At 42.7% G+C, this 16,760-nt stretch overlaps 1 long non-coding RNA gene across 1 annotated transcript; it reads right to left on the reverse strand.

The window, feature by feature from the left end:
* Window positions 1–2,540: 2,540 nt before the first annotated feature.
* Window positions 2,541–10,982, reverse strand: LOC141421276 (uncharacterized). The gene is made up of 5 exons (XR_012445885.1): window positions 9,157–10,982; window positions 6,394–6,445; window positions 4,537–4,645; window positions 4,184–4,356; window positions 2,541–3,543 (listed from the first exon to the last, which is right to left on the reverse strand). It is a non-coding gene; the product is annotated as an uncharacterized lncRNA (long non-coding RNA).
* Window positions 10,983–16,760: the final 5,778 nt, after the last annotated feature.

A 16,760-nucleotide genomic window follows, 5' to 3' on the forward strand; every position in this document is an offset into this window, starting at 1 on the left:
CAGCCTGGGAATGCACCCCTATCGTACACATTCTGGGCCTCAGTTTTACATTTGCTAGTTGGAAACAGCTCTGGAGTGGAGTTTTGTGATCCTCAAGTGAAAGATGCTCAAACATCTAGGCTTTTCTGAATTTGTCTTTCAGTAGTCCTCCAATTCCTCACACCACTGCCCTGACATCTCTCCCACTTAAATCAGGGTAGGGGCCTCAGTCCAGCCTGGCCTTCTCTGAGCATATCTCTAGTCTGTTGAGAAACAGGTGAAAGCCAGGCCTCAGGGAACTCCCTGCAACTTTCCTACCAGCTGGCTTTCTTTGCTTCCTGGATGGCAGGCCCAACTCAGCCCCCATGCTGCTTCAACCCTAACAACCTTAGCTATCATTACAAAATCCACTCTGCTTTCTAGAGATCCAATGATTTGACAGGGGCTAGACCAGGCATAGGCACACACACACCCCCAAACACACATACATAGATATCCCACAATTTCCCTCCCAGGCCTCCACCCTTCCAGTCCCTCCCACTCTCTCATGCCACCTTTGGCCACTTTCTTGACACCAAGCTCCAACACCCTCAACAGTTTCCCAACTGGTGCCTCTCATCTGGGTCTGGGAGCAGGGCCACAGTGGAGGATCAGCTGAGTCGTGTGAAAACAGCCTGGGTTGGCCCCAGCGGCTCACACCTGCACACTCCATTCTTCCCTGCTGTTTGCACACTGTCACCCGCAATTAATGCTTTCCCAGGAACTGCAGCGGCTGATTGCCCCAGCACTGCACAGAGACCCCATCCTGAGCCCTTGTGTCTGCTAAATTGAGCGTGGGGCCCTGTGATTAAGGTTTGTGGCTCTGGCCCTCTGCTCATACTCTGTCCCACTTGCCTTGCTTGTGCCTCCTCCTCCTCTCCCTCCCCCATCCTTCTCCTTCCGTTTTCCCTTCCCATTCATCACGAGCCCCTCTTGCAGCTTGATGGCAGGAGGTGGTCAATGGGGAAATGGCCTGGCCTCTGCACAGAGAGGAAGAGTAGACATCATCTATTTAAAGCGAGAATAAAAGGGGATGAAGGGACCCTTGGTGAGAGGACTCTGGAGGAGGAGCTGGAGCTGGAGCTCTGGTCCTGGACAGAAGAGGCAGCACAGGGCCTTGCCTAGGATGCATCAGTCTCCGGAACCAGCATTGTACATTGACAGACTCCCAGGTAAGATGGACCTGAGTTTAGTTCTAGCTCTGTCTCTTTTTAACTCTGGGATTCTGCTCACATTTAGACATTGGAAGCCTTAGTTTCTCTGAGCTGGCAGAGGGTTCTGAACAAGCAGGGAAACAGGTAGTGAAAGGTAAGTTATCTTCATGAAAGAGGAAGCAAACAGGGCCAGTAAATCTTAATCTTTGTTGGGTTCTACTTGGCCTTGATAATCTGATGACCACAAGTCCATGAAGATGAAGTGGTCCAGAGCCAGGGTCCAGGTGGGAGGCACATAAAACCCGTGCCGGCTGCATAACTTGCAACCCTAGAACCATCGTCCTCAAGCTTCACTGTGTGTGTCAGGATCTGCTGGGAGCATCTTCAAAACTCAGATTCCTGTGGTTCTGATTTCTCAGAGCTAGAGTCATCCCAAGCACCTGCATTTTAACAAGCATCAAAGGTGGTTCCAATGCAAGGGATGGAGAACCCACAAGAGGCACACACCCTGGAATGTGTTAGATGTCCACCCTACGAAGAAGATTATGAAATCTGCATTCTAAAAGGGAAATTAGGGAAACTCAAAGGAGTGGGAGAAACCAGAAGCCAGAAGAATTAATGAGGAATCTAATGCAACCATCAGATGCCAGAAGATGAGGACCTGAACTAAAGCAACAACAAAGAGGATGGGGAGGAAGAGGCACACCTAAGATGAGCAGGGCACAAAGCTGGCATGTGAGTGGAAAAGGGGGAAGACGAAGCCGAGGGTAGGTGTTCTCTCTGCCTGAGATGCAGAGGGTGATAGCCTTAGAAAGGTGAACAGAGAACGGTGAGTTCTGCAGCAGAGCAGGGTGAGAGGAGGAATGGGTCCTATTTCTGACCTATAGATCTGGGCAGCTTCTGGTAAGTAAATGGACATATGTATTTAGAGCTCAGCGGAGAGGCGTGAGTTGAGAGGCGTGAGTGAAGAGTGCAAAGGTCTCCACTCCTACTCCCCAGAGCCTCCTTGGAGCTCTGATAAACAGAGATACCTGGATTACATAATATATGGAGAATCTGATTTACTAAATCTAGGAAGGAATCTGGATCTAGTTTTTTTTTTTGGTGATACTGGGGTTTGAACTCAGAGCCTCATGCTTGCTAGACAGGTGCTCTGACTTGAGCCAGTCCACCAGCCCCACAGCCTTTTTTAAAGGCCCACAAGTGACCTCCAGTGCACAGCCAGGACAGGAACACTTGATGGGTGATTGCTGAATCTTATAATTACATGATCTCTACAGTAAGAAGTAAAGGAGGAGGAAGATGCCAAGAGGGAAGGAGAGGACAAAGGAAGAAATGCTGTCCTGAGAGAAGTCAGACAGGGCAATGGACAACGGTGAAGAAAAGACCACTGGACAAGGTGATTCTTTGAGGGAACAATTTTGTATGTGCTGGCAGGAAGGAAGGCAGCAAATACAGTTATTAGAGTTGGCTTTCTCCAAAAGTATGATGAAAAAAGGGAAAGAGAAGGAAGAAATGGTAAAACAGTGAAGCAATGTAATTATATCAAAAGTTTGGTGTGTGTGTTTGTGTTTATGATGAGAAAGACTTATGCGTGTTCACAGGCAGAGAGAAAGAAGAAATATTATAGACATGATGGTACACACCTGTAATCCCAGCACTCAGGAGGCTGACACAGAAAGATCACAAGTTCAAGGCCAGCCTAGGCTTCATAGTGAAACCCTGTATCAAAAATCCAAGGGCTGGGGATGTAGCTCAGGGGTAGAGCATAGCTAAGCAAGGCCCCGGGTTCAATCCTTGGCACCACAACAAAAAGGTAGTGTTGAAGGAGCATTTGGGGACACACAAAACTAGATAATCGATGGAACAAACATCTAGAGATTAGAGGAAAGAGAAACCTCCTGGTGATTTGAGCCAGTGGGGAAAATGGCCTGGAGGAAAGGCAGAAAAAAAAACATGTTCTCTGAGATGAGAGAGCAGGAAGACAGAAAGGGAGAAAAAAAACAGAAGGCAGGTAAGTGGATCAAAAAGTCAGCAGAGTTTCATATTGGAGGGCAGGAAAATTAGAGACTGAGCCTATTTTCTTCATGAAGTGGGAGCCTGTGGCCCTTGCTAACAGTGCAGGAAGTGGGGCTGAGCATAACACAGTGGCACAGAACAGTTGTCCCACAGAATGGTAAGCTTGCCGAGTCATATTGAGAGCTCATCAGGCCCGTCTGCACCTGGCAACCTGAGAACAGGAGCAAAGTCAAGGTGGTCCAAGATTGTGAATCGGTGTCCTGCATCATCAAAGGGTAGAAAGGTAAAAGTGCAGTGGAAATGCTTAGCTGTGGGATCCAGGCAGGAAGTGGATCAGGAAAGAAGTGGTACCCTGAAAGAAAGGGAGAATCCCTGGGTAGAATGGGAACAGTTAGTATCACCTCTAGGTTTCTAATCCTTAAAAAATGGCAGATTCTAAGACTCAGGCTTAGAAATGATGAGCCTGAAGCATTCCAGAAAGTAAAAAAGATCTCTCTCTCTCTCTCTCTCTCTCTCTCTCTCTCTCTCTCTCTCTCTCCTTCTCTTTCTCTCACACCCACATACACACCCACACACGCATGGAGAGGAGGGGGATATATCAAAGGGACCAGAACCAATCAAAAGATCTCTCAATGTTCTACCCTGGAATAATTTGAGCAACAAAGTAGCACTGGATTAATCCAACGTCTAAAGCAAATATCCAGAACTCCATAGTAATATAAATAAATGACAGAATAAGTCATATAAATGGGGAAGAAGAGACAGATTTCCCCTGCAGAACGAGATGAAATAATTTATGTAGATGCTCTGCCCTCAAGAAGGAAGAGTATGACTTCCCACTCCTTAGGTATGGAAGCATGTATAATGACTTTCTTACAATGAGGGCAGCATAGAAGGGGGAGAGGAGGAAGAGAAAAGTTATAGTGAAGAAATCTGACAAACACTACTGTCAGGTGACCAAGGTCAACATCAGTCGCATTAACAATACTTACCCTTGCTGCGTGTGGTGGCACATGTCTGTAGTCCTAGCTCCTCATAAGACTGAGGCAGGAGGATCACTTGAGTCCAGGAGTTCTGGGCTGCAGTGCGCTATGCCAATCTGGTGTCCACACTAAGTTTGGCATCAATATGGTAACCTTCTGGTAGCGGGAGACAACCAGGTTGCCTAAGGAGAGATAAACTGGACCAGGTCAGAGATAATATTTACCCTTGATTTATTGTGATGAGGATGATAATTTACCTCTGTGATCATCCTCCTTAAAACCCATGACCTCCATTTAATCATGAAAAAAAATAGTAAATCCCACTTGAAGGGCATTCTACAAAATACCTGAATAGTACTTACCAAAACTGCCAGGTCATCAAAACCAAGGAAGGACCAAGAAACTGTCAAAGCCAAGAGACAAAGCCAAGGAGACAGGATAACTAAATATAACACCGCATCCTACGGGATCCTGGAAAAGAGAAGGACATTAAGTAAAAGCTAAGAAATCTGAATAAAGTATAGACTTATTTAACAATAATGCTTCAATACTGGCTCATCAATTGTGTTAAATTAAACTAAGTTTGGCCCGAGGCTGCCTCTATACCTTGAGACCCTACGTAACAAACTGCAACCTACCTGAGCAGGTAAACAAAGAGAAAATCTAATTTAGTAGTATGGTTTTTGTAACAAGTAGCTGAATGTCAGCCAATCATAGCAGCCAAGCTTCAACCAATCACAGAATGCTAACTAGGCAGGCTAAGTCTGAACAGGACAAACCTCAACTGCAACCAATCAAGCCTCCCATCCATCTTCTGTCTATAAACGCTGCCCGAACACATTTCAGAGAGGAGCTCTCTGAACCACTTCTGATTCTGAGGACTGCCTGATTCATGAAGAATCATTGTTTCCACAAATAAACTCTAAATTTAATTTGCTGTGAGTTTTCCTTCTAGCAATTATAACGAATATACTTAGCAATGTAAACTGTTAATAACAGAGAAGGCTGGATGCTGAATAAAGAGAAACTCTGTACTATCTTTGAAATTTTTTAATAAATCTAAGAGCATCTTTAAAATACAGCCTACTGTAAAAAAGATGGGAACAAGAGCGTGGCTTCTGGGAAGGTGGTGGCAGCAGCATAGTTTCTGATCTCACATAATCTGCCCTGAACATGGATGGAGCAACCAAGATAGCAAAATCCAAGGCCCACAGTCAACAATATCAGGTGGCAAAGTATGCCCACAAACCTGTAGGTACATGTACATGGGAACAAACTTGCAATAGCTACAAGACATACATATCTGTTTGAGAACCACTGGACAGGGCAGTGAGTCAATTGAAGAACAGCTGAAACTGAGACAAGCCTCTGCAGACTCCAATTCCTGGGTGAAGGCAAGGGAACCACAGGCAATAATGACCGACAAGCACACTGGCTCTATATACTCTCAAAACTAACAAGCCTACGCTCCTTTCCAGAAAAAAAGAAGAAAAAAAAATTTCACACTGAAGAGAAAGTACTGAAAATAGTATCCAAACAGAGCAGGACCAAACAACAGGAACAAAGTATTAAAAAGCAGGGGAGCGGAGCAGAGGAGACATCTGAGAAAGTATCAGGCCATGGTCTTTTTTTATCACTTTGCAAAAAACAACAGAAGAGGAACATCTAGAAGCAGAAAAGCTCTCTCCTGTCTCAACCTCTCTCCAAAAATATTCAGTTCACTTTGAAAAAATTAGTAACAGAAAAGGATAGCTTGAATGTCCAAGCAAAAAGACTGAAACACTTGTAAGGGAAAGAAAATGAGATCGTCATCAGATCTTTTGCCAGCAAGGCTTTATGCCAAAACACAATGGAATGACATGCTCAAGATACTCACAAACAGGTGAACTGTGGATTTTATATCTAGCCCAATTGATCTTCTAGTAAAAAGGCCACAGGCAAACATTTAATAATGTGCAAGAACTCGGGAATGTGTTTGCCATGATCCCTTCCTGAAGAATCTACTAGAAAATTAGTTTCAGAAAACAAAGTAACTAGAAAGATACCTACATATGTACTAATGGTAGACATCATACATTTAGCTGTCAACTTCAAACCAAATGATGGCTATAAGTGACACAGGATAGCAGTGATGGGTAGATGCTCTCACAATGTAAATCATACAACTCTCCCAAAATGGGAGGAATGGAAACTGTATATGAAAAATAAAATAAACTTACCTATATTGCCTTATGAGAATTATCTGAGCAGAAGAGAACATTACTTCAAGTACTGGTAGAAAAAAATGACAAAGAGAAGTTACTCCTTAATTTTAGTATTATTCTATTACAGCACCTAAAGATAACAAGCCAGCTCAAAAAAAAAAAAAAAAGAAAGAAAGAAAGAAAACTGGGGAGTGGAAGAATTATATAAAAGTATGAATATACAAATAATTTTTAGAACAAAAATTAAAACCTTCCTAAATACCAAAAGATATATGTCAAGAGAGAGAGAACAAAAAAGTCCACATAGTAAAAGATATGTAACAGGATATATGAGAGATGAAAGAGACATGTGACATTGTTATGGTTTGAATGTGAAATGTCCCCGAAAAGGCTCATGTATTGAAAGCTTAGTCCCCCACCTGGTTGCACTATTTTGGGAGGTTCTAGAAACTTTAAGAGGTAAGGCCTAGCTGGAGGAAGTAGGTCATGGGGGGGCATGTCCTTGGGGACTATACCTTGCCCTGGCCCTTTCCTACATCCCCTCTCTCTGTTTCCTGTCCACCGCGAGGTAAAAGCAATTCATCAGTCACATGGTCCTGCCACCGTGATGTTCTGCCTAAGTGCATGGGACCAAGAAACTATGGACTGAAACTTCCGAAACTATGAGCCAAAATAAATCCTTCTTCCCTTACGTTGTTTCTATCAGGTTTTTAGTCACAGTGACAAAAAAGTCTGACAGATATTAAAAATTGGTACCAGGAGTGGAATCATTTTCTGAGTGAGTTGTAATACAGATACAATACCTGACAAAGATTGCACCAATAAAAAAATCAGTCTCACTTATGAGTATTGGTACAAAAATCCTCAATAAAATATCAGACAGAATCCAAAAGCATAGACGAAAGTCCACACCACATGACCAAACAGGGTTTAGTCCATAAATACAAGAGCAACTCAATATTAGGAAATAAACTAGACAATCCACTCTATTCATAGAGCTAGAGGGAAAAAATCATATGTTCATCTCTGTATTTGCAGGAGAAATGTTTGCTAATACCCAGTGTCCATTCTAGTTTAAAAATACTCAGATCCATGCCTGCCTAGCAAACATGAAGCTCTGAGTTCAAATCTCAGTACTGCCAAAAAAAAAAAAAAAGCTAGTGATGCCTGGGTAGCAGTGGCTCATGCCTGTGGTCCTGGCTACTTTGGGTGGCTGAGATTGGGACAATTGTGGTTGGAGACCAGTCTGGAAAAATAGTTTGTGAGACCCCCATCTCTAAATTGACCAGAGCAGAATGGACTGGAGGTTTGGTTCAAACATTAGAGTGCATTCTTTGCAAACATGAAGCTCTGAGTTCAAACACCGGCCTCATTAAATAAACTAGTGATTTTTTTCTCTTTTTTATTAGTATATGATAATCGAAAACTAGTGATTTTTGGATTTTTTTTTTTTTCAGTATCCTGTTGCTTTGCTGACTTTGTTTATCAGATCTAAGAGTCTTCTGGTAGAGTCTTTCTTTTTTCCTTCTTTAACCAATAAAAAAAAAAAAAAAAAGCTCAGTTCCATAGGAGATATGGAGCTACGGGAGACAGAGGGACACATCAAGCAACACCATAGTTATGAAATCAGCAAGAGTAGGAAACTTACAGAGAAAGAAGTTGCTTCCTCAACAACAAAATTATGAGAAAAAAAAAAAGATGGCCGTGGTACCTACAGATTAATGGAGACTAAGATCCATAAATTATTGCAACACATTGCAAATACGTCCAGACCTTTCTGAATCCTGATCCAAACTTGAAAAAACTACAGGACAATCAGCCATTATGGGCACTGATAATCGATGATAATTATACAGTCGTTCATTTCTTTAGGTGCAAAAATGGTATTGGGTTTTTTAAGTCTTTAACTTTTGGAGAGTCATAATAGAATATTTCCTGATGAAATGATATTATGACTTGGATTTGCGTGAAAATAAAGGGGGTAGGGAGGGCAGATGGGGTAGAGATAAAACAAGGTTGGTCATTAATTGTGGTTGAAGTTCAATAATAGGTACACCAACTTTAGCAAACTATTTTTCTACTTTCGTCTATGTTTTAACTTTGTCATTTAAAGAATTTAAACAGAAAGGCAAAGCAGGGATGGGGGAACGTTGATCTCTCAACATCCCTGACAAAAACTCTTCTACACTCTGAGGTAATTATTAATATATTTCAGTTTAAACGTGGTCAAGTGTTCCCATAATCTATTGGCTTACCTGTAGGCAAAGTGCTATCCATACATAGGCAGGTGAGGTGCCATGCACCCCGAGACCTCGTGATTCGGTCCCGGAGTCGGGGCTCACCTTCGAGGATCTTTTTACCCACGTGACAGCTTCCTGCTGCTTGATTCAATTATAACCTTGATTGACTTTATTTTCTGTGAGTGATATTTGTAACAATCCACAATACAATAAGAACTTTGGCAAGTTGTTGAATACTTTATTTAACACATTAAATCTTTGCAAAATTTCAGCTTTAATGATCAATACAGAAAATACACAGAGCAAAAGGCATGGCACCCAGATCAATACATACATTCACACACACACACACACACACACACACACACACACACCCCAACTCTGCAGCCAATAAAATTTTTAAAAACAGATTTACAATATCTGCGAAAACATTGAGAAGGTTTTCATGCATTACTGGTATCACTAAATATAAAAATTTACAGAATGTGGAAAATTTATAAAGAAATTTCAGTTTATAGAAATAATACGCAGATCTTACGCAAATGCTGCTCTCTGAGTGCCGGCCATATCAAACCAAACTGGCTTTCCAGGCTCATTTGCCCCAACTCCCGCAGCATTGCCTTGTTCAAGCCCCGGGCCTTCTTGGCCGGCCCGGCAGCACGTAGCTGTGCTCCAGCCGTGCGGAAGCACCAATTATCCTTGGCAGCAACAGCCGTGTTTGTGACTGGCCAAAGGATGTCTCAGGGTCGTTACGGTGTGAATTGTGCAATAGACTCATTTTACTTAGCTGCTGCTGGCTCCAACTAAAACACGTGTCCAGGGCTTCCCATACAAGCCCCAGGGAATTTGAGGAGTTAGTCCAAAATGGAGAAGAAGCCCAGGAAGCAGGAGAGGCGGGACCTAACTTTATCTTGGAAGTGGGAAGGGCTAGCACCAGGAAGGAAGGTTGCAATCTGAGTGAGATTCTGTTATGGAAACATCCCACACTTGTGGGGTTTCCTACAACTTAGGGGACATTTTAGGAGGCAGTACCTCATGACAGCCCATCACAATCACCTCTGATGGCAATGTCACCATACACGTGATATCCATGGATTTCAGAGCCCTGTTTCTAAAACATCAATTCAGAAAAAATAAGACACTTCATGTGGAATAATAGCTTAATGGACACGGGTTTTTGGGGGGTGACTAAGTGTTTTGGAATTAGAGATGGCAGTTACACAACATGTGTGTACTAAATTCACAATGAATTGTTCACTTTAAAATGATTAATTTTATGCTGCATGAATTTCAACTTATTAGAAAAATAAGACGGTTCAATACAGCTGCTGAGTAGAAAATTAATACCCAAGAATCAATTAACTTAATTTAGAACATAAATTTCCAGTTAGAAAAGGAAAGAGGAAATCCATTGTACACTAGCAACCAAAGCTATGAAATACCTACAGTTAAACTTATCAAGAAATGTATGAGATGCATGCATTAAAACTATTTGAAGCCATTGCACTTATTTTAAGGGTAGGGCAGAAAATAACTTGAACATATATGGAAAATTTTTGGCATATTCTTAATTAGAAATTCTAGATATTATACAGATGGTAATTCTTCCCACAGTGTTCTATAAATTGGAGGCAATTTTAATCAAAATCTCAAATTGCTTTCTGGAACTTGACAAACATACTCTATAATTAATTTAAAATTATGGAAAATATAGAGTGCAAACTTTGCAGCTTGGCTATAAATCTAAATAGCCCAGACAATGCTTTTCAACAGTCTCACCGCATTGTCTTCTGTGTATCCACATTTTTGGAAAAGCACAGTGATGAAGTTCACAAGCTCTGCAATCAGAGTTGACCCCAACTTTACAGCTTAAGGTTAAGTGCATGACCTTGACCATGTTAGTTGGCCTCCCTAAGTCTCCATTCTCTTTTGCAAAATGGGGAGACTATAAATACTTAACTCATAGATGATGGAATTAGTGAAATTACGATGTATGAGGGCTTAGCCTAATATTTGGGGCATAGCAAATACCAGCATTCAGTAGTTACTATTACAGTTATATAAATATATGATAAACACAACAAGGTGATTGGACTTTGAGCACATGATAACAGCGAGCACACACAAGGGAGGTGTGAGGATAGGTAAGACACCTAAAAAATTAGCTAGCATTTGTTGCCCTTAACGCAGAGAAACTAAAGCAGATACCTTAAAAGCAACTGAGGCCAATAGGAAAAGGGGACCAGGAACTAGAGAAAAGGGTAGATCAAAAAGAATTAACCTAGAAGGTAACACCCACGCACAGGAAATCAATGTGAGTCAATGCCCTGTATAGCTATCCTTATCTCAACCAGCAAAAACCCTTGTTCCTTCCTATTATTGCTTATACTCTCTCTACAACAAAATTAGAGATAAGGGCAAAATAGTTTCTGCTGGGTATTGAGGGGGTGGGAGAGGGAGGGGGCGGAGTGGGTGGTAAGGGAGGGGGTGGGGGCAGGGGGGAGAAATGACCCAAGCCTTGTATGCACATATGAATAATAAAATAAATAAATAAATATATGATAAAATATATGATTGACCTAGTTTTTTAAGTTTAATGTTCTTTTATGTACATCTTTACAAATCAAAGCATGTTTTTATAATCCAGTGTTTAACCCAGCACTAGCATATTATGTGCCTAGTATACAGTTTTTACATGAATAAATGGAGAAAATAATCTCAGCTCATCATTTTAAGTTTGCAACTGGTCGTAATGGTGGCCTTGGTTTCCAACATGGAGGTAGTCAATAAATTTAATAACCAGTCATCCACTGATAGACATGTATTATTGTAAAGTTCAAAAAATTGAAAGCAAAATTATATATATCCACTAATGGAGATATGGATAGGCTTGGAACTCTAAGTAATTCCAAATAAGCAAAATGTTTCCACACCTGGTTCAGGTATGGCCACAAAGGACTATAATTCCAGTTCTCAGGAGGCAGAGACTGAGGCAGGAGAACCCACAAGTTCGAGGCCAGCAAGACCATGTCTCAAAAAAGAAAATCAACACCTGTATTACTGCTAATCAAGTACACCTGCAAGTCTTTTCAATGTGAATTTGTTGAGTATTTCCACTGGGCGGTAGGGTGGTGTTTGAAAGCCATTGGTTTTGACCACACCCACATTCAAAGGCTATTATGGGGAATCCCTCAGTGGGAGAGCAAGACTGGCTGAGTCCTGCTTCTCCTAGAGCCTTTATTGGTTTGACTCCTTTTTGTTTTTCCAGGAGAAAAAATGGTAACTGATCATTTGTGGGTAATGACTACCAAGTGAGAGGTAAATATAGAAAAAAAATTATCCATAGAAATGTAATTCAGAAAAAAGCCTGGAGCCCAAAGAGCCTTTCTATGTTGCCAAATACGGCAATTCTGATGTGAGGTCACTGATGTGACTGATGTGACATCACTGATGTGATGTCAAAAATGTGTGACCTGAAACCTGTCCCCCACCAAATACCCCAGATGCAAGGGTCTGGAATAGCTCCCTCCCAATATGTATGGGCTGAATCAAAATCCAAGTGGAGGCCCTTAGCTAATATCCCACCTCTCTTCTCCTCTCACCTTCACCACCATCATCCCCTAGGGGGGCACTGCATGCACAGCTGAGTCCAGACAACCAAGTTCACCTGTTCAGCTCTGCCCACATCCCTCATCCTTCAGAAGACTCTCTTGGTCACCTCTCAGAGTAAGAAGCCCACACTGCAGCAGCCAGCAGAACCGTCCACAGGTCCATGTAGGCCCTGGAAGATAGATGTGGTACCGGAAGGTGGAGGTGATGTAGGTTGGCATGTCTCCTTAGCCTCATGGACTTCTTACTCTGTTAAAGGGTACACTGAAAAGAACCCTGTCTCACTGCCCTAAGACAACACAGGTCTGTAGCAATCAGAAGCCTAGCCAAAGCTTCCTTCATCAGAGCTTCCCAACTGGTTGTGGTTTTGCCACCCAAGGAACATTTGCCAATGACTGAAAATATTTCTGGTTGTCACAACTCGGGAATAGGGTGCTTCTGGTTTGTAGTGGGTAGAGTATCAAACATGCAGTACTCAGCCTATAGCACTCACATAAACAAAGAATTATTGAGCCCCACATATCCAAAGTGTCAAGACTGAGAAGCCCTATGACATGTGCACTGGAGTACAGAGCCCAACAGACTGGGGGTTCAGACTGACTCTGCTACTATCTTGTTCTGAAACCAATTATTTCATTTCTCTGTGCTATAGATTTCTCATTTGTAAAATGTAGATAATGCTAATTATTTCACAAGTTTTTGTGAGAAATAAAAAGAACTCAATATATAAAACTGCCTGGCACATAGTAGCTCCTCAGTAAATACAGGTATTCCTTAAATGAGGAAGGAAAAGACTCTGTATTCTTTTCTGTTTTGGTTTTGACAGTACTGGGGTTTGAACTCAGGGCCTTGTACTTGCTAGACAAGTATTCTACCACTTAATCCACATCTCCAGCCCTTCTAGCCTTTAGGTTATTTTTCAGATAGGGTCTCCTGCTTTTTGCCTGGGGTAAGCCTCAAACACAATATTCCTACATCTGCCTCCCATAGCTAGAATTGCAGGCATGCACCACCATGTCCAGCTTACTTGTTGGGGATTAGGGAATCAGTGGGAGGACAAGGGGGTACTGGGAGGTGAAGAGGATTGAAGTACATTTTAGTGTGTGTGTGTGTAAAACAGCATAATGAAACCCACCAAACACTGAAAAGGGGACAGGGGAGGAAGGGAGTGGAGAGAATATAATAGGGGGGTGCACTTGTTCAAAGTACACTGTAAGCATCCATGGAATAAAGACAATGAAACCCCCTTGTATATCAACATATTTTAATTTTTAAAAAAGTTTTTATCATCCCTATCCCTTCCCCTGCATGTTCATCCCATCCCAACCCACCCCATTTATTTCCCAATCAACCAGCCCCAGCAGCCCTTAAGTGCACAGCAATCCATCAGCGGTGACTTACTGCCATCTGGTGGCAGAATTGGTAAGGACAGCTAAGATTTTGTCCATGGGTTTGATACACGTGGAATATGATCTACCATGCACAAAGCAATCATTTATTTGACAGTGCTCTAGAAACTACTGGGAACATAAAGATGAACCAAACCACACTCCTTCATGCATCGTATGGAGGCATTAGGGCTCTTGAAAGGTGATGATAACTTAGGCCCCCTTCAATTTGGGATTCTCTACTTAATAAAATTAAAACTACATAACCCCCTTTGCTTAAATAAGGAGTTTCCTACATGTCCCATACAAAACTTTAATTATCCTCATGTACCATGAAAGGATATCATTTGTAAGCATGTGGATAACAAAGCAACATCCAAAAGTGCTCAAAAATTCCTTTTTTGACTTGTCAGCAATGCTTACTACTTTCATGTGTTTCTTCTTTTCTGTTCTGTTGTCCTTTGCAATTCTCCTACTCAAGCAACTTTTTGGAGGCAATTTTAAGGATGTAAAATATAGATAATAAATCACCCTTTACTGATAACACTATATAATGGTTATGTGGTTTCAGAATTTCCACTGACTTCCAATGGCTGTGGTGTCACATTCAACAAATTGCATTTCCAGGACACAGAAATATTCACCAGATCCAGTCGGGTGTAGCCCCAAGGATTTTTTTTATTCTTGATCTCAAATGATAAATCAATAAGAGTAGAACCTGTTTACTTTTCCCCCGATCTGAACAGAACTGCTATGTGGAAGTCTGGTACATCTGATTCTGAATTTCTAGTTCATTCCGGTGATTTTTGAATTTGTTATGTTTCTCAGGAAATATTCTCTACATATAAATAATACCTCTACACATGCATATGTGTACAAAGAATAGTGAGGTACATACCTAATACACATAGTACCCAGATTGAGAAGAGTGAGGGTGACTTTTTAGAGCTTCTCTCATCAGACCCCTCTCCCTCTCACCAATAGCTCAGCCCAATAATGTTCTTGCACTTTGTACAATCAGAACCCTGTTGAGAACCACGGAAACCAACTCTCAAGGTCTCTAGCAAAAAGATTGAGGGATTATTGAAAGAACAGAGGCATTCTCGCAGAATTAAAAGGAGAATGGAGGATCGGAGAACCCTGTAAGGCTGGTACACGCCCCTGGGGACATCTGATTTTACCTGTTCATCCTTCACTCAAAATAAAATAGTTTTCTAAAATTTGGGTCCTGTGCCCACATCCAGCAGGAGAGGAAGTGGATGCTCAGGAGTTCAAACCCCCGAAGTCTCCCTCTGCAGTGGGATGCCCAGATTGTTGCCCAGCTGGTCAACCAGACCAGCCTCTGCCCTGTCTTCCAGAAGTTATCCTGTGGTGGAGAAGCCAAGACAGGAAATGAAAAGTTAAAAAATATATGGAAAGTATCCTCAGGTTTCCAGATGTTTCTCGAGCACCCTTTGTCATTTTGAATGTGACAAACATTCAAGGAGGGAGAAAGTGATCCCCTCCAAGGACCACTGGGCCCTGCAGGACGAGGGATTCCCAAACAGGGTCAAATCAGGGGAGGCCTTGTTCATCTTGCTAAAGAGTTTGTAGAGGGGCTGCTAGATGTGCGTGGGTGCATGCGCACGTGTGTGTTGAGCACAGCTGCGCTTTAGAACATGCTGACGGTACTGCGGAAAGGAGGTGGTTCCGGCCTTGTACAGAATCAGCCATCCTTCAGCTTCTCAGCAGAGAAGGGAGGCAGGGATGTGGGGCCTCTCCATCCCCCAGCTGTGGTAACTCCTGCCCGGCCCCCTCTCCTCACACACTGCTCCCCTCCCTGAGGATGGGCAGTGACTGATGGGCAGGGTGAGTAGAGTTAAGAAGCCAAAGACCAAGCTCAGCCTTTTCCTGCCTCCATCTCTACAGCCACCAACAGCAGTCATCCAGGTCTGACCCTCCAGACAGTGAGTTTTGCAGGGACTTCTGACACCACACCTCCTTCCCAGGCTTCCACTAGCTTTCTCAGGCTTTTTCCGTTTTCCTAACTCTAAAAGCTTAAGATCCTCAGGCTTGAGCCTCGGACCTCTTCTGTCTCTGTGCATGCTCTACGTTCCTCTCCTGCCATCCTGGAGTTGCAAACACCATTCAAATCCATGTAGGTGTCTCCATGTGGATGACCAAGAGCTCTCTCACCCAACATTCGAATGTATCCAGGAACTTACCCTCCCCAAGCTGGTTCCTTCCCCAGCATCCCTTGTCCCTATAAGACCCATAAACCAATTGCTCTGCCCCATGTCCTTCACCTCGAGGGTGTCCTCAGCTCTCCCTTCAGAATCAGCCCAGAATCCAACCATTTCTTGTCACAACTGTCCTGCAGCCACGCTGTCATTTTAGATTGTCTAGAAATCTGATTTTAAAAGTAAATGAAACAAGTGAGATTAATTTTAGTAATATCGTTAATTTAATCCAACATAGAAAATATCATGTCAACATGTACTCAATATTTTTAAGCTATCAACGTATATTTTATGCTCTTATTTCTGTATTAAGTCTTTTGAAACTTGGCCAGCATTTTACTCTTACAGCTCAGCATCTCAGTTCAGAACAGCCCCTTAGCCAGCATGGTCTTAGCCAGCATGAGGCTAGGGGCCTCCATACAGTAAGCACATCTGCAGTCTGGACTCTCACCATCGTCTTCCTGCTTCCAATCTTGTTCTCCTGAAGGCATTTTTCCCACAAAGCAGCCAGAGCAGCACTGTAGATCATACCCCTTCTTTTCAAAACCTTCAGTGGTTTCCCACCACTCTGAGAATAAAGTCTAAAGTCCAGAGTCCTCTCAATGGCCTATGAGGACTGGCATGATCTAGTCAATCTGTCCTCCATCAGCTGCTTCAGGGCTCAGCCCCCTTTACTGCCTTTAAGCAGGCCAAATGAGCCCAGCCCAGCCCCTCTGCACCGGTTACTTCCTCTGCTCAGAACACTTGCCCAGTCTCAGTCTGTCCTGCACTTTCTTCTCCTGCCAACCTTGAAGTCCTTCAGATCCAGCCCAGGTGGGCCCTGTAGGCTGCCTGCCTCACGATTCTCAGAGACAAGGACCTCCAAAGTGGGCCTGCTCTGCCCAGATGTGCCTTTCTGCCATCTCTTCATGATTGGGGCTGACCAC

This window comes from Castor canadensis, chromosome 3 (assembly GCF_047511655.1).
Source record: "Castor canadensis chromosome 3, mCasCan1.hap1v2, whole genome shotgun sequence".
In the NCBI taxonomy this organism is placed as follows: Eukaryota; Metazoa; Chordata; class Mammalia; order Rodentia; family Castoridae; genus Castor; species Castor canadensis.